Below are 23563 nucleotides of genomic sequence, written 5' to 3' on the forward strand. Positions count from 1 at the left end.
CTGCCACATAAATAAATCAATATAATTTATAGCGGGCCCCCGTACGTTAACCTTCCGCCACCTTCGCGCCCCGTCAGCCCTCCGATCCGCTCTCCTAGATCCAACGCTCCAGGTTGATATCGGAGCGCCCCCGAAGTACGGGAGTTAGCGTCCGACGGAGGGTGGTTTTACTGTCGTACACAGGGACGCGTTCCCTACTTTCATTGTGTTGGGCCTCCTCTGACAGTTACCACCCTTGTACAGAAGGCGGTGTGATAGAAACCACTTACATCCTTCTGTGCGGGCGCCACGTCCCCGTGACGTCACCTCCGTGTCAGCCCACTGCTGCTCCATGTCATCGCCACCCTACCCGCTTGCGTCCCTACCCTGCCACCGTGTCCTGTGCCACATCATCTGCCCCGTCAACTGCCACATCACCATGCCGTACCCGGGACCCGTCAATGATGTTATGTTGACGTCATAGAAAAAAAGCACCAAAATGCCTCAAAAGCCCAAATTTGCGTTAAAAACTCATGAAAAACGTCATTTTTCTTTGTTTCTTATGCAAACAAATGTTGCAAACTCTTGCATGCCACTTACGTCCAGTGCACACTCGATGTGCCCAACAGCCACCAAGGCCTATTCAACCTACAACCCGACCTGTTCGGCCTCCTCTAGCAGCTATCCATTACAACATCTCTCAATTTGATAGGTATTTACCCGAAGAAATTCCCATAACCCTGTTTTTATAGGTTCTCTGCAAAATTCGCCAATACACCTAAAAAATTCACTTGAAACTCATTGGCACCTACGACCTTTTCCTCTCTTCCCCACTATATAACTTCATTTGTGGCCAAAACCTAGCATCTCTACCCCCTCTCATAAAATTGCCATCGCTAGCTCGAATTCCAGCGCCAATTTACCCACGAAATCACTAAAAATAGTTTACTAAAGCCCTTTATTTTTCTCCCTCTCCAATCTACTTATTGCAGAGCCCTCCACACTCTTCATTCCCCTTAAGTTTTACTCCTCAAGAACACCTCTGCACAGAAATTAAAACTGTGAGTTCCTTGCCCACAAAGCCTTCATCAGAACTCTGTCCCTTGCTGAAATACAGGCCTAATTCAACTGTCATCACAGTCAAAACATGGAGGCCTCAGTTGCCCTCAATATTGCACCACTAAATGCACCCCATAGACAGTTAGAATGGATTCCACTGGCAGATAGAGACTACCAAATTACTGATATGGAAGGAGACAAGCCTCATCTTCAGCCTTTCTATGAGATAAGGAGTAAATTCAGAAACAAAACTGATCCACTAAGAATATGGGAGTCCAACATGCCCATGTACTACTTTCCCTCAGTAAATGTTTTTCCTGACCTCATCCATCAGTGTTGTTCCAATTATGATCCTTCTCAGAGGGCAATGATGGACCCTACTAGCAAAGTCCTCTTCTACATTACTCCTCAGTCTATCGATGAGATGTTGCAATTCAAACCAGCTCAAACTTTGGTCCCCCTTTCCATGAAGAATTTGTTACATCAAGCCTCAAAATTGCCCTCTGCAGAGATTGACCGAATTGTTAAATTGTTTATGCTACCAGACTGTTACTCCAGATTCACAATCCAATATCTCCATGTTGCATTTACTGAGGAGGGAAAATGCTTATAGATATGATCTCCTACATCCTGGGATTCATAACAAGTGAAATTGTGGACAACACTGTATTTGCCTTGATGTCTATCTTCACCCCAAGACAACCCCTTGCTGTCGAATATGATTATGCTACCTTCATAGCTGATACGGTTAAAGGGAAAGGGTATTCAAATACACCACATATATCTATCATTTCCTGCTATATTATCAGTCTGAAAGTTTCCCAGTCATCCTCAGAAAATTGGACGCTAGGGGGGACAGGAGGTCAATCATATTTTGGCCATCCGTATTCCATCATGTTAGTAGCTCCCCATACACATATTGTGAATTCATTGACCTTTTTGTCTATCCAGCTACCTGCTTACTATCAACAGATCCTCCCCCCAGACTCACTGATGAGATGCAGAAGATTCTACAGCTTTCCAAAAGCTACAGCATTGGTGACTGGTATTTTTAACAAAACCACATAATAATCAGGGTTTATGGCTGTGAATTAGCCCCATACCAACTACCAAAATATGTCCCTATGAGACTCTTTGCCTTAGAATACTTTCGGCAATTTGGTAATGCAGATATGATTCATTTTCATGGCAAAAGAAAAAAAGCACAGCTAAAAATCAGACATCAATTGGGCCCCTTTATTTTTAATAAGAGAGAAGAAGCATGGAAGGATGCTGATTATATTTTGGGAGAGAAACTTAAGCTCAAACTAAGTTTCATTTGGTCACCATATGATCCCAATCACTTCATAAGCCTTAGAAGAATCAAATATAGGCTTGCAGGATATGTACATTACAATATCCCTCAACTTGAACAATATGCCAATCAACCAAAATGGGTAGAAGGCACCCTAATGGAAGAGATCAATGAAGAAGAAATAACAGAAAAAGCAATCAAGAATTTGGAAAAATCTGTTGACTTGGAATATTTTGGGTAGGTCTTTTTTACAGCTCCTTAGCACCTTGGAGAAGGCACCTCATCTGCCATGGCCCCCCAGCAACCTGCCCAAGTAAGTGCCCCACCAACAACAACAGATAAAGGTTAAGTGGTGTAGCATTCAGAAGAACAAGTGCACAATTTGGGACAGCAAGAAATAATGGCAGATCAACCGGTTTCTACAGATGGACAGAGTCAAGGGCAAGACCCCTTAACTCAAGCAAAAGTGACTGAAATTCCTGTACTGCACACACCTCTTAATGAGGAAAGCACAAAGAAGAGAGATAGGCAGGAAGAGACCCCTCTAGGGACATCTACAGAGCAGCAAGGAGAGAAGAGACAAAGGTTAAATCCTTTTTCGGAGGAAGAGATGCCAGAGGGGCCCACCGAACAGCAAATTCCCCCAAGCATGGAGACATCGGCCAGCTCCTTCCAGTAGGATCAAGAGAGACAGCAGAGGGTGGAAGTAACATCCACCAGGCAACAGGATCGACAAGGCTCTGATATTAAAAAAGCATTCACTAATATCAAATCTAGGAATGAGCCAGTGAAATTACAGCTTTACAACCAGCTAATAAGGATGGCCCCTACCAATTAGCAAAGGCTAATGGTAGCCTATGACATCCAGAAAGGAAGAATGACCCTCGGTCACTTCAGACCTACAACTCAGCAACGCCAATCCGTTGCTGATTACATTAGAACCAATCTGGAAGTGTTCACCAAGGATATCCATCTGATGGACCAGATTGAGTTGCACAAGTAGACTGGGGAGATGGTATATTCTACTCTAGCAGATAAAAAATTGTTAGCCCACAGATTGCAAAACTCTTTGCACAATACTTCTGCCCAACTAGAGTTGGAGAAAGCTTCGTCACAGGCCAAGGACAATAGAATCAAGTCCTTGGAGGAGATCATCATAGAGCTGGGGCATGATCCCACTGATCCCAAGGGTGTGCAAGCTTTGATAAAAAAGAAAGATGAAGACATAACTGCCCTTAGAAGACAAATCAAGTTGTCACCCACATTGCATCCTCAAACTAGAGAGGTGGCACAACAAAAAGAGGAGCAGGATGTAGTAGCTTTTCTTACAACCTTACATAAAAGGTTGATAGAGACAGAGAGTGCCTTGGAGGCATCATTACAGGGAAGACAGGGAGAGTTGGCCTCTCAGCCAATTCAAACAGCTCAGATTCTCACAACTGCTCCTCCCACGGCCACCACAATAGTCCCTCCCACTGTTACAACATTAGAAATAGGTGCCTCAAGCTCAGCACCAATTTCAGCAACTACTTCAGCACCTACAGAGCAAGGCACCAGCTTGAGAATGGACAACATGATGAAAGAAATAGAAGCCTTGGAATTGCAAATGGCAGAATTGAAAGAAACCAAGGAAAAGCTGGCTAGAATTGAGGAAAAATATGACAAATCAAAGCAAGAAGTAGCTGAGAAGAAAATGGAAGTCAAAGCCTTAGAAAGAAGAATAAAGGAGCTAGAGAAAGAGCTCACTTTTGATAGGACTCTAGCAGATATCAAGAAAATTTTGTGGGCCAATATTGGCCAATCCATTACAGACCAATGGCAATCCATTGAAACCATTCATGAGCAAATGGATTTGATAAGCTTGGCTCAGTTTGAAAACCAAAAGGCTAGAACATCTTTAGGAAACATGCCCGAGCAAGCTAATAGAATGATCCAATTTTTGAATACTCGTACCAAAGGGCAGTTGGCAGAAATGGGAATCAGGAATAGAACTGAAACTATTTTTCTAATAAAAAGGGTGTTAATCCTTAGGATTTTTGTGTAGACATTGGAAAGAAAATGCCAAGAGATGCAATCAGAGGTGGATGAGTTCAGAATAAAGATCACAGCATTACAGAGCAGAGGCTGCCTAGCCTAGTAACCAGTGCTGGAAGACTGTTGTCACATGAGAATTATGCCAACAGGGTGAACAATTATGTTGCCAATCAAATCACAGCTTCCTCAAGCACATCAGAAGAGACAGGGCCTCCATCTGGACAGAGTGTCTTTGATAAATTAGAAAATCTATTCTACATTGCACATGAGATAAACCATCTCTTTGAAGACTAGCCAAACTTTTACAGATACACAGAATTTGATGAAACACTGATAAAGATACAAAGGCATCAGCTACCTATAGAAGATTGTGGAGAGGAATGATGGAGACGTTGCTCAGGTGATTTTGGTTATTAATTCTTTTTGTAAACTACATTTCAGCATTTACAGATGGCACAGTCCACCTGTCAAAGGATCAACGCAGCATAAAGCAGAATTGGAATGTTAACTACCGCTCATTAAATGTAAAGTAGCCCAACACCAAAGATGAAGACCATGACAACAACAGGCAGCATACCAGCATCATAATAGCACACACAGAATAAATGCGCAGCAGACAGCTGACTCATTCAGCCCAGAAAGTCAAAATTTTCTGACAAAATAGACAGCTAACAAGCCAATATTAACTGCAGTGTTTAATTCTTCATTTACTCCCTTGGAAGAGTTGGTGATGTAATTTATTACATGAAGACTCATCATCTAGATATTTTGTATCTTATTTTTGTATATATACCTCCCCATAGAATGTATTTGGGGTTGGTTGATGATTCTCGCTCTAAGAGCTACGCTGTAAATTTTCAGAATTTTAATACAAATTGCTGGTGAAGTTGATGCTCTCTGTGCTGTCTGGATGTGAAATGAACTGCGTTCTGCTACAAAATTCCTGTATCATTTAATGGAACAATAAGTTATTCTAAACCATGTCTTGTCTTTCTGTGTTTGCAAATTTCACATATGTTTCATGATCTTAGTAACAGAGAAAAGAGAATAGCTCAGGACTTGTTTAAATACACCATCTGCTCAATCTCTGTTTCTAATTGTGTTTTCTTCAGAATTAGTCATAAATATGAATTCTTAATTTCTCATGTTTGAACTGATTCTCTCATTATGGATACTGTTTAGGAATTCTTAACTGCTCCTAGATAATATTCTCACACTTTCCCTCTATCAGCATAGTGAAAGATCCTTGACTGCCTTTCATTCCCCATTTTCATGCCATCTATTCCCAGATTTGAAGAATTGTTCCATAGATGCCTGTCTGGCTCTGTAGTATTACCTCTTCCCCAACAAGACCTTGCAACAGTACACAATCATTGACTCCATTGCCCAATAGTCTGAGCCATTCTGAAAACTGCATCCCAGCTCTTCCTGAAATTATCATCCAACCAAATTTAACTCAAAACCCTGTACATCATAACTAGCCTAAAATTACACCAAAACAAATTTAAATCATAAAGAGAGAGCCCTATTTGGTTGCAGGTAGGCTAGGACCTGTAGCTAAAAGATTGGTTAGTGGTTACCTCGGCCGTATTCCCTTAGGAGCCAGGGAACAACCTGAGTGATAACATCATTGGCGACTCCACTGGGGAAGAACTAATTTTTCCAATTGCTGTCTATTCTTTAAAACTATAGATAAAGCCTGAATATCAGCCAGGAAGCCTTTGAATCTGTTCTTGCTTTGCATTTACAAGATTAAATAAAATCCGCTTCAGTCAATCTTCATTCTAGTTTTAAGCTCTAAACAGTTGTTCCAAAAATTTGATCAATTCCTTCCTAAACTAGAAACATTCCCACAAAAATACCAAAAAAAAATTTGGAAGCTGGCTCCAAAGAAGAAAACTCGTTATACCAGGTCAAATCCTGACCCAGACCCTCCAATTGTTTATGAAAATCCCAACTTAATCCCAAAGACCCTTAGGAAAAAAGAGGAACAAGAAGATCTTGCTGATTCTAGCCCTGAAGCAGTTCAGCAAAGTTATATTCCAACCCCTGCTAAACCTTCAGTTCGTCCTCACATTGCTCCTTCTTCTCCTTCTTCCTCATCCACCTCTCAAAGCACCTTCTCTACACCACCATCTACTACCCATATTTCTACCACCATTACTGTTGCTCCAGCTGTCCCATTTCTTCCTGTTGTTCCATTTTTTCCTGTAAATATGGCAAATAGATATGCCCCTTTACAGTTACCTGCAAATCTAGGGGCTATGCCTCAATATTATCAAAGTAAGATCACCTATTTTGATGGTACAGGTGCTTATACTGCCCTACAGCATACAAAGAAAATGCAAGACTACTTTGAGAATTATGAGATTGACGATGATGATGTAAGCATGAAAATTTTTGTCCAAAGTTTAACAGGTGAAGTAAGAACTTGGTTTAGAGCACTTGCTGCAAATTCAATAGCCAATCTGGATGCTCTGTACCATACATTTCTCAACAGATGGGAAAAGAAAAAAGGATCCACTGCACATTTTATCTGAGTATGACACTATAAAAAGAGGCCCACAAGAAACTGTCCTATATTATTGTGCAAGATTCAACAATATATACAATGCTATTCCTCAAAACTTTAGACCTCCACCTGACTTAGCCTTAATCAAATTCCCTGATGGATTTGACTCTGACATGGAATATCAACTGAGGGAAAGAGCCCCTCCGACCTTAGCAGACATGCAGAATATAGTTGTTAGTGTCGAGGCAAACCTAATTGCTAAAAGAAATAGGGCAAGTGCTGAGAGAAGAACTACTTTTAAAGAAGAACCTTCAGCATTTGAACAAAAACTAGATGCAATCATCAAAGGTATGGAAAGACTTGGGGATAGGGTGGAAACCATCAAGAGAAAGTCATCATGGGAAGGTCAACCAAGTACTGCTAGAAACCCAAACTTTAGAAAGAATCAAAATTCAAATTTTGGAAGGCCTGGTCTTGACCAAAAAATTAGACCTCCTTTTCAAGAAAACTATGTTGAAGCCTCAACATCTAGTGAACCAACCGAGGACCCTCACATCAACTTAATGGGTTTGGACAGTGAACATCATGTCTTTTTAACACAAGAGGATCAAGAGGCCGATAATTGCAATCAATTTCAAACCAAATCAGGAGAGTCATTTGACTTTAGGGAAGGCTATGATGTAGCAGTTTATGAGGCTCACAAATAGTACAAACTGAGGAGCAAAACCATAGATGTGCCTGAAAATGGCAAACCAAAGGATGCTAAGCAACCAAAGAAAGTAAAATATAAAGCTGCTCTCATAGAATTCTCTGATAAAACAGACCCAAACCCAAGAGAAGTCACTGTGGAGGATATATCAGATGTACAACCCTCTAAAAATCAGCCATTCTCATCCCTCCCCTCAAAAGAAAATTCAAATAGTGTTCCTAAAAATATTTCTAAAAAGAAGATACTTCAAAATAACAGTCAAAATCAAGAGAGGGTCATTGAAGATCCAACTGAAAAAGAAAGGCTTGCTATCCCTAGCACAAAGATTCAGATAGAAAAACCTTTTAACTTGGAAACATAAATAGGTAAGCTGAAAATAGCTATTCCTCTCTCCGAACTTGCCAAACATGAAGTATATAGACAGCAAATCAATAGGTCACTTCGAATAACAGACAATAGGGATGCTGTAAATGTTCTAGATGATCAACCTGAATTACTTTTTGGTCCTGAAGTTAATGGAAAGACAACAAATGGAGGAGTTCCACCTTTTTATGTCAGTTTAAACATTCATGACAGAGTGTTACACAATGCAATGTTTGATTCCGGGGCCTCACATAACCTAATGCCTAAATCTGTGATGGAAAAACTAGACCTAGATTTCACCAGACCATACAAAGATTTGTTCTCATTTGATTCCAGCCAAGTCAGGTGTCTAGGCCTAATTAAAGATTTATGTGTTTCCCTGGTCCAATACCCAACCAAAACAGTTCTGATGGATGTGGTGGTAGCAGATATTCCACCCAAGTATGGCATGCTTTTGTCAAGATCATGGGGGGCCAAAATCCAAGGATCCTTGCAATTGGACATGTCCTATGCCACTATTTCAGTCTTTGGACAGACAAAGAGATTGTACCATGAAACACTAATGAAATATGTGGTAAGTAGTCAATAAAAGCCCCAAAACTTCCCCATCTATTCAATGCATTCTGATATGGACTCATTCATTTTATATAATGCTGACCTGTGCCCCAAAACTTATGCCAAACTCCTGATAACAGCACAACCAGAAAGCATGAATGAACAATCTGTTGATCCAGATCAAAAAATTGTGAATATGACTAATGCAATAAATAAAAATAACACATCAAATGACTTATAAGAACCCAATCCACCCATCGTGCCACTTCCTAAAAATATCAATACTAACCTTGACCATGAAATCTTATGGTACTTAGAGTTTGTTGGCTCAGTAAACAAATTAGGAGCAGGGGTAGGGGTCTGGGTGCACAACATGAAAAATGACCAGGCTGAAGGTCATGCATACAGGTTAAACTTCAGATGCATAAAAAATATGGCCGAGTATGAAGCCCTTTTGCTAGGACTCAAGCTAATCAAAAACCTGGGTGCAACCAAAGTTTCAATTTTAGGGGATTCAGATCTAATCATACAACAGATGAAGGGGATTTTTGTCACAAATGATATTAGGTTGAGGGCTTATAGAGGTGCAGCCATTGAAATACTTAACACTTTCTTAGAATTTCATCTCACCAAAATCTCAAGAAAGTATAATTTACATGCGCATAGCTTGGCAACTTTTGCCAGCACATGCAAACTACCTTTTGAGCCTAACCACCATTTCACAGATGAAATCAAACATAGACCTGCAGTCCCGGATAATGTCAAAAATTGGCAAGTCTTTGAGAGTGACACACAGATAAACAACTTCCTGAATTTAAAGGAGGAATTCTCCAGCAAGAACATTAATACTAGCACTATGGATGATCGACAACAGACAGACAGAATTGAGTAGAATATATCAGCTGAAACAGCAAGTCTGATTTTGCATCCAACTACTTTTAATAACAAGAATGTACAACAGCTGGAGCAAATAGATTTTGATGAAATAGCTGAGGCAGAAGATGAAGTAATTGATCTAAAAGACAATTTTCTGCCCACAGGCTTGACTCCTTTGGAGGATTTATTCGATTCAAATGACATTTCAAGGAAGCCAAAAATACAACCACTGAATGCTGAGATTGAGGACTGCAACATTGGAACCATAGAAAATCCCAAAATGATAAAACTATCCAAAGCATTGCCTGCTGATCAGAAATTGAAATACATTGACTTATTTAAGGAATTCCAAGATGTGTTCGCCTGGAGTTATGAAGACCTCAAATCTTATGATACCTCAGTCATCCAACATACTATACCCTTGAAAGAGAATCAAAAGCCTTTTAAACAGAAGCTTAGAAGAGTGAATCCTATCCTTCTCCCTTTGATTGAAAAAGAAGTTAAACGAATGTATGAGGCTGGAATTATTGCACCTATCAGGTTTTCAGAATGGATTTCAAACCTGGTACCTACTAGAAAGAAAACGGGAGAGATAAGACTGTGTGTTGATTTGAGAAATTTGAACAAAGTCTCTCTCAAAGACCATTACCCCTTACCAAAGATGGACCATATCCTACAAAGGGTAGTAGGAGCCTCTAGGATCTCATTGTTAGATGGGTTCTCAGGATTCAATCAGATTTTAGTACACCCGGATGATCAAGACAAAATTGCCTTTACAACACCTTGGGGAACCTTTAAATATGTCAAAATGCCTTTTGGAATTAAAAATGCAGGGGCCACTTTTCAAAGAGCCATGGATATAGCCTTTGCCAAGGAGATCCATGATTTCCTAGTAGTCTCCCTTGATGATCTTACTGCCTTTTCAAAATCAAACCAAGAACACTTAGAACACTTGAGGCAAGTGTTCCTAATTTTCAGAAAATATGGCATATCATTAAATCCAAAGAAATCATTGTTTGGCCTAGAGGAAGGCAAGCTCCTAGGTCACATCATTTCAAAAGATGGCATTAGGATCGACCCGGACAGAATTCAAGCTATCCTTCAAGTGTCTCATCCAAGAAACATCAAAGAACTACAAGCTTTTCTAGGGAAGATTAACTTTTTGAGAAGATTCATTCCTAATTTAGTTGAGCTCATAAGACTGTTAAACAATATGCTGAAGAAAGATTCTAAAGTCAAGTGGACCATGGAAGCCAAACAAGCCTTTGAGGACATCAAAAGAGCTTTGACAAATACACCAATCCTCACAAGTCCCAGGTTTGATAGAGACTTCATCATTTTTTCCTTTGCATTTTAGCATACAATTGCTGTTATCCTATTGCAAAAATATGACCAAGGGTGTGAGAAGCCCATTGCCTTTTTCAGCAAAGCTCTTAGAGATGCTCCCTTAAAATATTAGATCATGGAAAAGCAAGCTTATGCCGTGGTGAAGGCCATCAAGGATTTCAGAATTTACATTTTATACTCTCATGTAATTGCCTATGTCCCAAATGATGTGGTTAAAGACATTTTAACTCAAGAAGGAATTGAAGGAAAAAGGGGCAAATGGATTGCCAATATCTTAGAATATGACATTGAAATCAAGCCTACGAAACTGATAAAAGGACAAGGGCTAGCCAAACTGATGACTGAAACCAATTTCCAAGCCCTTGATATCAATGAACTGGACAACGAATAGGAGATGGCGACTCCGTAGATCAATCAAGCCTTTTTACAATCCCGTTGATATGCTGATATATGTTTTGTATTGCTAAACCTACAAGCTCCTCTAGGGTTGTCCAAAACTAAGAAAAGGTTCTTGAAAATGAAAGAATCAAAGTTTTGTATCATAGACAATGTTTTGTTTTGGAGAAATCATGAAGGAATTTTACTTAATTGCCTAACATTGGATGAAACTGACAATGTCCTCAAAGAATTTCATGCAGGTGAATGTGGAGGACACTTATACTGGAAATCAACAGCTGATAAAATCCTAAGGGCTGGATTTTATTGGCCCTCCTTGTTTACTGATGTGAAAAAATTTGTGATATCTTGCCATAAATGCCAGATCTTTGAAGGCAAGAGAAAGTTGTTACCTCTACCACTCAATGTTAGGATATTCCGACACATAGGAAATAGTTAAGTTCAACTTGGTCTAGTATAGAGTTAGGTAAAGTGTGTTTCTTTACCGTTGTACATTTTGTAACTTACAATCCGACGGTCACGATATGTAGTGATCCGACGGTTCACTCTCTCCTCGGTATTACCGACACTTGATCCGTGGCTTGACACCCGATTGGTCCATGAGTTATATTTAAAGTGCATGGAGGGTCATTGTTCGGGTAGTCCGTGCATGAGAGAAGCTTATGTAAATTTTCATTCTTTGATTAATAAATTGCCTGTAGTAGCCACGTTGGCGCAGGCCATGGACTGTTTCCCTCTTTGAGGGTTTTAACCACGTCAAAAATACTGGTGTATTGATCTGTGATCTGGTTGTGAGTGGTGTCCTTTTGGTGTTCTTTCTGAGGAACTTACCCTATAAATTCCTACATGGTATCAGAGCTATTTGAGGGCCGCGTCCGTTGGTGATCCAAATCTAAAGCCGGTAGAACTGCATCCGACTGCCGTTTCCTAGATCTGCAGTTTCTGACTGCTTTCGCACCGAGAGGACTGCTCTGTTGTGTTCGGAGCATCTGTTCCAGTGAGGAACCCCTTTCGTTTCACGCGAAAAGGTTTCCGGTAGCCCTAGCTGCGTCATTTTTAAGATCTGGAGGTATACAGTCTTTACTTGCAGTTTACTGTTATTTTCTCTCTGCTTATTTCGGTTTCGGTTTATTTAGCTTTTTTTTAACCGGATCTATACCTTTCATTTCTGTGTATGCTCTTTGCCCTACGACTCTGTGCAATCTGGGCAAATCAGAAACAAAAAGGAAGGATTTTTCTCATGCGTATGCTCTTTTCCCTGCACCTTAGTGTGATCTCGGAAAATCAGAAACATTGAGAAAAATATTTAGTTTTTTGGCTAAAGCTAACTTTGAGCTGCAAGGTTCATTTTTTGAAAATATCTAGTTTTTTGGCTAAAGCTAACTTCGAGCCATAAGGTTCGTTTTCTTTGCATGTCCGTGTTGGGTTTTGTGTTTTGTGTTTTGTAGGGAAAAAGAGCTTTCTCAAGGCAAGCACGCAAACCAAGGCCCCCGCCCCCCCTCTCTCTCTCTCTCTCTCAATTTTTTTGTATAGATCAATTGGTTCAAAGCTATTTTAAGAGAGTAGAGGTCTTGGGTTCAAGTCTCCATTTTGTGGGGGCAGATTATTTCATTCCCGCACATTCGCGCACTTTGCCGGCAACTTCAACAAATTGTTTTCCAAAAAGCCATAACTTCTTCATCCGGAAGCCTTTTTCAGAGCCGTTTTTTTAAAACAGCCTAATTTTTCAAGATCTATCCATTGGAACACTTACTTTCAGCATCTTTAGCTTTAGTTTTAAAAAAAAAAATGGAAATTCCATGCCAATTCATTCTTGACAGCACTAACTACTTCCAATGGATATCCTACATGGAAGATTTACTTAGAAGTAAAGGTCTCTACAGAATAGCCACAGGCCAAGAGAAGAAACCAAAAGATGAAGACAAGGCTGCAAAATGGGAAAATAGACAAGATCAAGCACGTGGTTTGATAGGGATGTCTATTTCTCCTGATCTTAGATTCCATATTGCAGAACTTGAAACTCCTCATGAAGCATTGGAACAAATCACTAAAGTTTTTGGGATTAAAAATGAAATTAGAGCCCATCAACTTGAAAATAAGTTGCTTATATTGGATCCTAATAATTTTTCTTGCATTGAAGATTTCTTGTCCAAATTCAAGACCCTTAGATATCTCTTGGAAGGTGTTAAGGTTAAGAAAGAAGATAGTAACCTTATTTATTCCATCCTTACTAAGTTGGGACCAGCCTACTCTGTATTTGTTTCCACCTTCCATTCTACAAGGGAAGCTTTCATTTGTCAAGGAAAAGACTACAAGGCCCCTTCCTTTGACTCTTTTGTGATTCTTTAATAAGAGAACAAGAAAAACTCTTACACCTTGGTTTTCTTAATCTTGGAAACTCTTCCAAGAAAGCGTTAGCCGCTCAGCAGCAACCAAATTCAAAGAATCCTAAGAAGTCATATCCTAAAAAGAATGGTCCTAAACCAAACAAAGGTCCTAAGCAAACTCAGCCTCAAAATGAAAGATCATTTCAGCAAAATGATAGGACCAATAAAAACAAATGGAAGAAGACTGATAGACATTGTAACTTTTGTAATTGATATGGCCACTTAGAATCTAAATGCTTTAAGAAGATGGAAGCCTTGGAAGCCGCAATGAAGAAACATAACATCCATGTGGAGCATTCTTCAACTTCAACTTCAACTTCATCTTCAGGAATGGCCCTTTCTGCATGTCATTTTCAATCATCTCAGTCTGGTTATGCATTAAATGTATCTTCTTCTTCTCATTCTCATGAGTGGCTCATTGATTCTGGAGCCTCTTATCACATGGCCAAAAACAAAGCCATGTTTTCTTCTTTAAATGATTGTAACACCAAAAATATATATGTTGGTGATGATGGATCTCTTAATGTTGTAGGGACTGGAACTGTTCATCTAGACAATGGTCAGTTTAATGATGTATTATGTGTTCCAACCTTATCCTGCAACCTTCTATCTGTATATCAGATAACTCATTCACGTGAAGGTAAAATTGTTGAATTTTCACCTCATGATGTTGTAATCAAGGATCTGAGAGATCCTAAACAGATTCTAGCTACTGGTATTGCTGATGATTCCACAAGGTTGTATAAGTTTCACAACTTTGGGTCATCAAATCTTCCCTCAGTATTTGTTGCTCATAATGATGAAGTGAGCAAACTTTGGCATGAGCGATTTGGTCACTTAAACTATCGCTCCCTTCAGCATCTATGTAAAGAAAATATGGTGACAGGTATTCCTATGGTATCTTGCAGAGATGGTGTTTGTTCCAGATGTGTACTCAGAAAACATCATCGGGACAGTTTTGAAAAACGTGCCTCTTGGCACGCCTCAGCCCCTTTACAGCTTGTGCACAGTGATTTATGTGGTCCACCTCCTGTTGCTTCATTCTCTGGCTACAAGTATTTCTTAACTTTCATTGATGATTTCTCTAGATGCACTTGGGTATACTTCTTAAAACTCAAGAGCGAAGTTTTTAACACATTTTTGGCCTTCAAAGCCTTTGTTGAAAAACAATCTGGACATCAAATTCTTAAGCTAAGAACTGATAATGGTGGAGAATATGTTAAAAACACATTCATCAACTTTTGCACTGAAAATGGAATTCAAATGCAACATATTGTTCCATACACTCCACAACAAAATGGTGTAGCCGAAAGGAAAAATCGCACCTTAAAGGAAATGGCTAATTGTATGCTGCAATCTAAAGGACTCAGTCTTAGTTTTTGGGCCGAAGCAATTAATTGTGCAAATTATATAATCAATCGCACTCCTACTAAGGTTCTAAAGAATATCACTCCAGAAGAAGCTTGGAGTTCCATTAAACCAGATGTAAGTCACTTTCGTGTTTTTGGAAGTGAAGCATGGGCCCATATTCCAGATGAAAAGCATAAAGCTTTAGAACCTAAGAGTGAGAAATGTACTTTTGTTGGATATTCTGAAGATGTAAAAGGTTATAGACTTATTCCATTTAAGTCCAAAAATTTTATCATTAGAAGAGATGTAAAATTTGATGAAAATAAATCGGCCTGCGAGCCTAGTCCGGCGGATGTGCCACCTCTTCCTATCTCTTCTACTTTTGAAAACATTTCTTCTTCAGATGATGAAAGTGAGGATGACAATCCTCCCCCCCCTTCTTAGGGTCCTCAACTTGCAAGATGGGTCCATGCTACTCGGGATGCAGTAGGTGATCTTGCCGGTGATCCTACAGATCAGCGACGTACACGTTCTCAATTTGAAAGAGCCTCTTCTTTACTGGCTCAAGCTCCAGTAAATCATGATCCTGACACTTTTGCAGAAGCTTCAGGCCATCCACATTGGGAAGCAGCTATGAATGAAGGATATCATTCATTGTTGGCAAATGATACATGGGATCTTGTTCCTCTACCAAAGGGATGCAAACTTGTTAGATGTAAATGGGTTTACAGAACCAAGTATGGACGAGATGGGAAAGTTGATAAACATAAAGCTCGTCTTGTTGCTAAGGGCTTTTCACAGGTTGAAGGCATTGACTACACTGAAACCTTCTCCCCTGTTGCCAAAATGAACTCTATCCGCCTTGTTCTTTCCCTTGCTGCCTCTTTAAAATGGGAAGTCCATCAGATGGATGTTAAATCTGCCTTCTTGCATGGGGATTTGCATGAAGAAATCTATATGGAACAACCCATTGGCTTCATCCAAACAGACTCCAGCCTTGTATGTCGACTTAAGAAATCTCTTTATGGTCTCAAGCAAGCTCCTTGGGCTTGGTATGCCAAAATGGATAGCTTTCTTTTAGAATCTGTCTTTTCTAAGTGTTATTCTGACAATACTGTCTACACCAAGAAAGTGGGCAACTCTCTTATCATCCTTGTTCTTTATGTTGATGATCTTATTCTTACTGGTAGTGATCCCAACCTTATAAACCATGTGAAGTCCAGCCTTAAAAAGAAATTTGAAATGACAGACTTAGGATACTTACACTATTTTCTCGGTCTTCAAGTCTTGCAATCCAAGGAGGGTATTTCCCTTTCCCAGTCCAAGTATGCTTGTGAGATTCTTCGTCATTTTCACATGGAAGACTGTAAGCCAGCCCCTTCTCCCTTTCAGTCTGGAGTCAAACTTTCAGTCTCTTGTACTTCTCCTAAAGTTGATGCTACCTTATACCGTCAACTTGTAGGAAAACTCTTGTATTTAACCCATACTTGTCCTGACCTTTCCTTTGTTGTTGGCCTTGTTGCTCGTTTTATGAAAAACCCCCGTGAAAGTCATTGGAAAGCAGCCAAAAGAATAATTCGTTATGTTCGAGGTACAATACATTTTGGGATTCATTACAGTGCCAAAGAAGCTCCTCTATTAGTTGGTTTCATTGATTCTGATTGGGCTGGTGACCCTGATGATCGGAAGTCTACTGCCGGTTATGTCTTCACTCTTGGTTCAGGACCTATTACATGGGCTTGTAAGAAACAGGCTGCCATTTCTCTTTCCTCAGCAGAAGCAGAGTATCGTGGTGCCGTGGAAGCTAGTAAGGAAGCCTTGTGGCTTCGTCAGATCCTATCAGAGTTTGGCTTTGAGCAGCAACATCCCACCACACTTTGGTGTGATAATCAAAGTGCCATTCAGCTATGCAAAGATCCAGTCCAGCATCAGCGCAGCAAACAAATTGAACTACACATGCACTTCATCAGAAAGCTCATTCATGACCATGTTCTTGAAGTGCAATATTGTTCAACAAATGATCAGGTTGCATACATCTTCACAAAGGCTCTCACAGAGGCGAAGTTCACTAAACTTCGATATATGCTTGGAGTTCAGGAAGTTGTCACAAAGGGGGGATAGGCTCTAGTGCCTCCTTCCTTCTCCTATTGTTTCATATTTGTAAATCCTTCAATCCTATCCCAAGTTGTTCTTAAGGGGGGATGTTAGGATATTCCGACACATAGGAAATAGTTAAGTTCAACTTGGTCTAGTATAGAGTTAGGTATAGAGTTAGGTAAAGTGTGTTTCTTTACCATTGTACATTTTGTAACTTACAATCCGACGGTCATGATATGTAGTGATCCAACAGTTCACTCTCTCCTCGGTATTACCGACACTTGATCCGTGGCTTGACACCCGATTGGTCCATGAGTTCTATTTAAAGCGCATGGAGGGTCATTGTTCGGGTAATCCGTGCATGAGAGAAGCTTATGTAAATTATCATTCTTTGATTAATAAATTGCCTGTAGTAGCCACGTTGGCGCAGGCCGTGGACTGTTTCCCTCTTTGAGGGTTTTAACCACGTCAAAAATACTGGTGTATTGATCTGTGATCTGGTTGTGAGCGGTGTCCTTTTGGTGTTCTTTCTGAGGAACTTACCCTGTAAATTCCTACACTCAAACCTATTTCAACTGAAAGACCTTTTCAGCAATGGGGTTTAGACTTCATTGGAGAAATCCACCCTTCCTCCTCTGGCCAACATAGGTGGATTTTGACTGCCACAGACTACTTTACCAAATGGATAGAAGCCATCCCTTGTAGGCAAGCCAATGACTCAATCCTTATGCAATTTCTAGAAACTAACATCTTGTCAAGGTTTGGCTGTCTAGAAAAGATTATTACAGACAATGCTGCTGCTTTCAAATCCAAAAGAATGATCAACTTTTTCCATAAGTACCACATTACCTTAGGCCATTCCACAACCTATTACCCTCAAGGCAATGGACTAGCTAAGTCTTCCAACAAAAGCCTCCTCAACATCATTAAAAAGGTGTTGGAGGAGAACAAAAAGAATTGGCATAAGAAGCTGGTAAATGCATTATGGGCAGACAGATTGACCACCAAAAGATCCATTGGCACAAGTCCATATGAACTAGTATATGGTCTAGAAGCTGTGTTCCCTTAATCTTTTGGATTCCCTGTGATCAAGTTGTTGCAAGAAATACAGGCACAACCCAATGATATTCAAAGAAGGATCAATCAAACTATCCACTTGCAACAAACAAGAGAAGAAGTATATCAGAGAACCCAGGTCCTACAAGATAAAATCAAGAAGATCTTTGACAAAAGAACCAAGGCTGATTATTTCTTCATAGGAAACAAAGTGTTGAGATGGGATTTTAGGAGAGAGGACAAAGGGAAACATGGAAAATTTTATTTCCTATGGAAAGGACCTTATATCATACATGTTGTACAAGGTAACAATACCTATTTCTTGAGGAGTTTGGATGGCACAAACATTGAGGAAGGCCCAGTCAATGGGTGAATTCTCAAGCATTATTTTGATTCCATACAATCAGCATAACACCACTGTGTATTGTACATAAATATTTTTATTTCCAACAGTTTTTATTTTTTCACAGCTATTAAATAAGGAACAAAATGCAGCAAATTTCAAAGAGGAATTAGGAGACTGCACCATTTTTTGATATATATTTGAGTCTATCATTGGAGATCAAGAAGAAAACTTGGCAACTATGAAGATGCGGATAAATATTCAGAGAAACCAGCAAATACAGAGCTGTAATTTCACAGCAGATCAGCTCATAAGGACTGTATACACGATACAAAGGTTCAGATCATTGATATTCAAGAGAAGGAAATTTCAGGCTACAACAATAGTTGAAAAACAAGGCAATCTGACCTGCTGTTCTTGGCCTTTCACAAGGAAAGGCCATCCCCAAGTGGAGCCACTATTAGGTTCCTATACCAATAGGTTTCATTTTTCATGATTGACCTGGGAAGTGCTAAATATGTTCATCTTTTCATGCTGCAAAGGTTCCATATTTTGTAAAAGAATTAGAGAGAGTTAAAAAATGTAAAGAGGGTATGCCCTAAAAGAAAAATCAAAGGGCAAGAAAAATCAATTGGTCAGAAAAAATGATAGAAATGAACCCCAAAGAAAGACCAGGAAAGTGGCTAGCCCAAATGCCACTGCTAGCTTGATGGATGGCCCAACAGTTCAATCTGGACCATGCCATGTTTTAAATTGCTTGTTCTAGACTAGAGAATGAATATCTGTCCAAACAATTCAAGCTTGGCAGATCACTAGCTAGGTAGAGAAATTAAGGAGCCCAACTGCTTAATCTGGGCCCTTGGAAGAGATAAGGGTAGATTTAGATAGGAGGGAAGTCAAAAGAAAAGAGGATAATCAGGGTCTGCGAGTTTAAGTGCACCCATTCAAAAGGAAGAAAAAATGTTAGGTGTATTGGGCTGGGTAGGTAGTTTGAGGTTGCAAAAGCAAGGTCTGAATCACCTGATGTATTATCAATCAGACTCTACCCCTCCGCGGTCATTTCCCCAAAGTTTAATGTTTAAATAGTTTTGATTAAACATTAAATTAATTTATACCCGCACATAATCCGCTTTCCAAAGGTTTCACCCCCCCCCCCGCCACATAAATAAATCAATATAATTTATAGTAGGCCCCCGTACGTTAACCTGCCGCCACCTTCGCGCCCCATCGTCCCTCCGATCCGCTCTCCCAGATCCGACGCTCCAGGTTGATATCGGATCGTCCCCGACATATGGGAGTTAGCGTCCGACAGAGGGTGGTTTTACCGCCATACGCAGGGACGCGTGCCCTATTTTCATTATGTCGGGCCTCCTCTAACACTTATTGCCCTCGTACAGAAGGCGGTCCGATAGAAACCACTTACCGCCTTCTGTTCGGGCGCCACGTCCCCGTGACATCACCTCCACGTCAACCCACTACTGCTCCGTGTCACCGCCACCGCACCCACTTGCATCCCTACCCTGCCACCATGTCCTGTGCCACGTCGTCAACCCCATCAACTGCCACATCACCATACCGTGCCCGGGACCCGCCGATGATGTCATGCTGACATCATAGCAAAAAAGTGCCAAAATGCTGCAAAGGCCCAAATTTTGTGTTAAAAACTCGTGAAAAATGTCGTTTTTGTTTGTTTCTTATGCAAACAAACGTTGCAAACTCTTGCATGCCACTTACGTCTAGTGCGCATTCGACGTGCCCGACAGCCACCAAGGTCTACTTGACCTACAACCCAACCTGTTCGGCCTTCGCCCGCAGCTATCCATCACAACATCTCTAGATTTGTTAGGTATTTACCCGAATAAACACCCATAACCCTGTTTTTATAGTTTCTCTACAAAATTCGCCAATACACCTAAAAACTTCACTTGAAACTCATTGGCACCTGTGACCTTTTCCTCTCTGCCCCACTATATAACTTCATTTGTGGCCAAAACCCTGCATCTCTGCCCCCTCTGATAAAATTGCCATCACTAGCTCGAATTCCAGCTCCAAATTACCCGCGGAATCACTAAAAACAGTTTGCTAAAGCCCTTTATTTTTCTCCCTCTCCAATCTAGTTATTGCAGAGCCCTCCACACTCTTCATTCCCCTTAAGTTTTACTCCTCAAGAACACCTCTGCACAGAACTTAAAACTGTGAGTTCCTTGCACACAAAGCCTTCATCAGAACTCTGTCCCTTGCTGAAATACAGGCCTAATTCAACTGTAATCACAATCAAAACATGGAGACCCCAGTTGCCCTCAATATTGCACCACTAAATGTACCCCATAGACAGTTAGAATGGATTCCACTGGCAGATAGAGACTACCAAATTCCTGATATGGAAGGAGACAAGCCTCATCTTCAGGCTTTCTGTGAGATAAGGAGTAAATTCAGAAACAAAATTGATCCATTAAGAATATGGGAGTCCAACATGCCCATGTACTACTTGCCCTCAGTAAATGTTTTTCCTCACCTCATCCATCACAATTGCTCCAATTATGATCCTTCTCAGAGGTTAGTGATGGGCCCTACTGGCAAAGTCCTCTTCTACATTAATCCTTAGTCTATCAATGAGATGTTACAATTCAAACCAACTCAGCCTTTGGTCCCCCTTTCCATGAAGAATCTGTTAGATCAAGCCTCAAAATTGCCCTCTGCAAAGATTGACTGAATTGCTAAATTTTTTATGCCACCAGACTGTTACTCCAGATTCACAATCCCTTATCTCCATGTTGCATTTACTAAGGAGGGAAAAATGCTTATAGTTATGATCTCCTACATCCTAGGATTCATAACAAGTGAAGTTGTGGACAGCACTGTCTTTGCCTTTATGTCTATCTTCACCCCAGGACAGCCCCCTGTTGTCCAATATGATTATACTACCTTCATAGCTGATAAGATTCATGAGCAATTCATGAACCTAGAAAGGGAAAGGGTATTCAAATACACCACATATATCTATCATTTGCTACTATATTGCCAGTCTGAAAGTTTCCGAGTCGTCCTCAGAAAATTGGATGCTAGGGGGGAGAGGAGGTCAGTGATATTTTGGTCATCCGTATTCCATCATGTTAGTAGCTCCCCATACACATATTGTAAATTCATTGACCTTTTTGTCTATCCAGCTACCTTCTTACTATCAACAGATCCTCCCCCCAGACTCACTGATGAGATGCAGAAGATTGTACAGCTTTCCAAAAGCTATAGCATTGGTGACTGGTATTTTTACCAAAACCACACAATAATCAGGGTTTATGGCTGTGAATTAGCCCCCTACCAACTACCAAAATTTGTCCCTATGAGACTCTTTTCCTTAGAATACTTTCAGCAATTTGGTAATGCAGATATGATTCATTTTCATGGCAAAAGCAAAAAAGCACAGCTGAAAATCATACATCAATTGGGCCCCTTTATTTTTAATAAGAGAGAAGAAGCATGGAAGGATGTTGATCAGATTTTGGGACAGAAACTTAAGCTCAAACTAAGTTTCATTTGGTCACCATATGATCCCAATCACTTCATAAGCCTTAGAAGAATCAAATATAGGCTTGCAGGATATGTACATTACAATATCCCTCAACTTGAACAATATGCCAATCAACCAGAATGGGTAGAAGGCACCCTAATGGAAGAGCTCACTCAAGAAAAAATAATAGAAAAAGCAATCAAGAATCTGGAAAAATCTGTTGACTTGGAATCTTTTGGGTAGGTCTTTTTTACAGCTCCTTAGCACCTTGGAGAAGGCACCTCATCTGCCACGGCCCCCCCAGCAACATGCCTAAGTAAGTGCCCCACCAACAGCAACAGATAAAGGAAAAGCGGTGCAACATTCAGAAGAACAAGTGCACAATTTGGGACATCAAGAAACAATGGCAGATTGGCCGGTTTCTACATATGGACAGAGTCAAGGGTAAGACCCCTTAAGTCAAGAAAAAGTGTCTGAAATTTTTGTACTGCAGACACCTATTAATGAGGAAAAGGAAAAGAAGAGAGATAGGCAGGAAGAGACCCCTCCAGGGACATCTACAGAGCAGCAAGGAGAGAAGAGACAAAGGTTAAATCCTTTTTCGAAGGAAGAGATGCCAGAGGGGCCCACTAAACATCAAATTCCCACAAGCATGGAGACATTGGCCAGCTCTTTCCAGCAGGAGCAAGAGAGACAGCAAGGGGTGGAAGTAACATCCACCAGGCAACAGGGCCGACAAGGCTCTGATATTAAAAAAGCATTCACTGATATCAAAGCTAGGAATGAGCCAGTGAGATTAAAGCTGTACAACCAACTAATAAGGATGGCCCCTACCAATCAACAATGGCTAATGGCAGCCTATGACATCCAAGAAGGAAGAATGACCCTCGGTCACTTCAGACCTACAACTCAGCAACCCCAATCAGCTGCTAATTACATGAGAACCAATCTAGAAGTGTTCGCCAAGGATATCCATCCGATGGACCAAATTGAGTTTCACAAGCAGACTGGGGAAATAGTATATTCTACTTTAGCAAATAAAACACTGTTAGCCCACAGATTGCAAAACTATTTGCACAATACTGCTGCCCAACTAGAGTTGGAGAAAGCTTCATCACAGGCCAAGGACAATAGAATCAAGTCCTTGGAGGAGATCATCATAGAGCTGGGACATGATCCCACTGATCCCAAGGGTGTAAAAGCTTTGATAAAAAAGAAAGATGAAGACATAGCTGCCCTTAGAAGACAAATCAAGCTGTCACCCACCTTGCATCTTCAAACTACAGAGGTGGCACAACAAAAAGAGGCGCGGGATGTAGTAGCTTTGCTTACAACTTTACATGAAAGGTTGATAGAGAAAGAGAGTGCCTTGGAGGCATCATTACAGGGAAGAGAGGGAGAGTTGGCCTCTCAGAATATTCAAACAGCTCAGATTCTCACAGCTGCTCCTGCCACGGCCACCACAATAGTCCCTCCCACTGTTACAACATCAGAAGTAGGTGCCTCAAGCTCAGCACCAATTTCAGCAACTACTTCAGCACCTACAGAGCAAGGCACCAGCTTGAGAATGGACAACATGATGAAAGAAATAGAAGCCTTGGAATTGCAAATGGCAGAATTGAAAGAAACAAAGGAAAAGCGGGCTAGAATTGAGGAAAAATATGTCAAACCAAAGCAAGAAGTAGCTGAGAAGACAAG

The sequence above is a fragment of the Pinus tabuliformis genome, chromosome 3_2, assembly GCF_031772625.1.
Source record: "Pinus tabuliformis cultivar Carrire ecotype Pingquan chromosome 3_2, CPIR1, whole genome shotgun sequence".
In the NCBI taxonomy this organism is placed as follows: Eukaryota; Viridiplantae; Streptophyta; class Pinopsida; order Pinales; family Pinaceae; genus Pinus; species Pinus tabuliformis.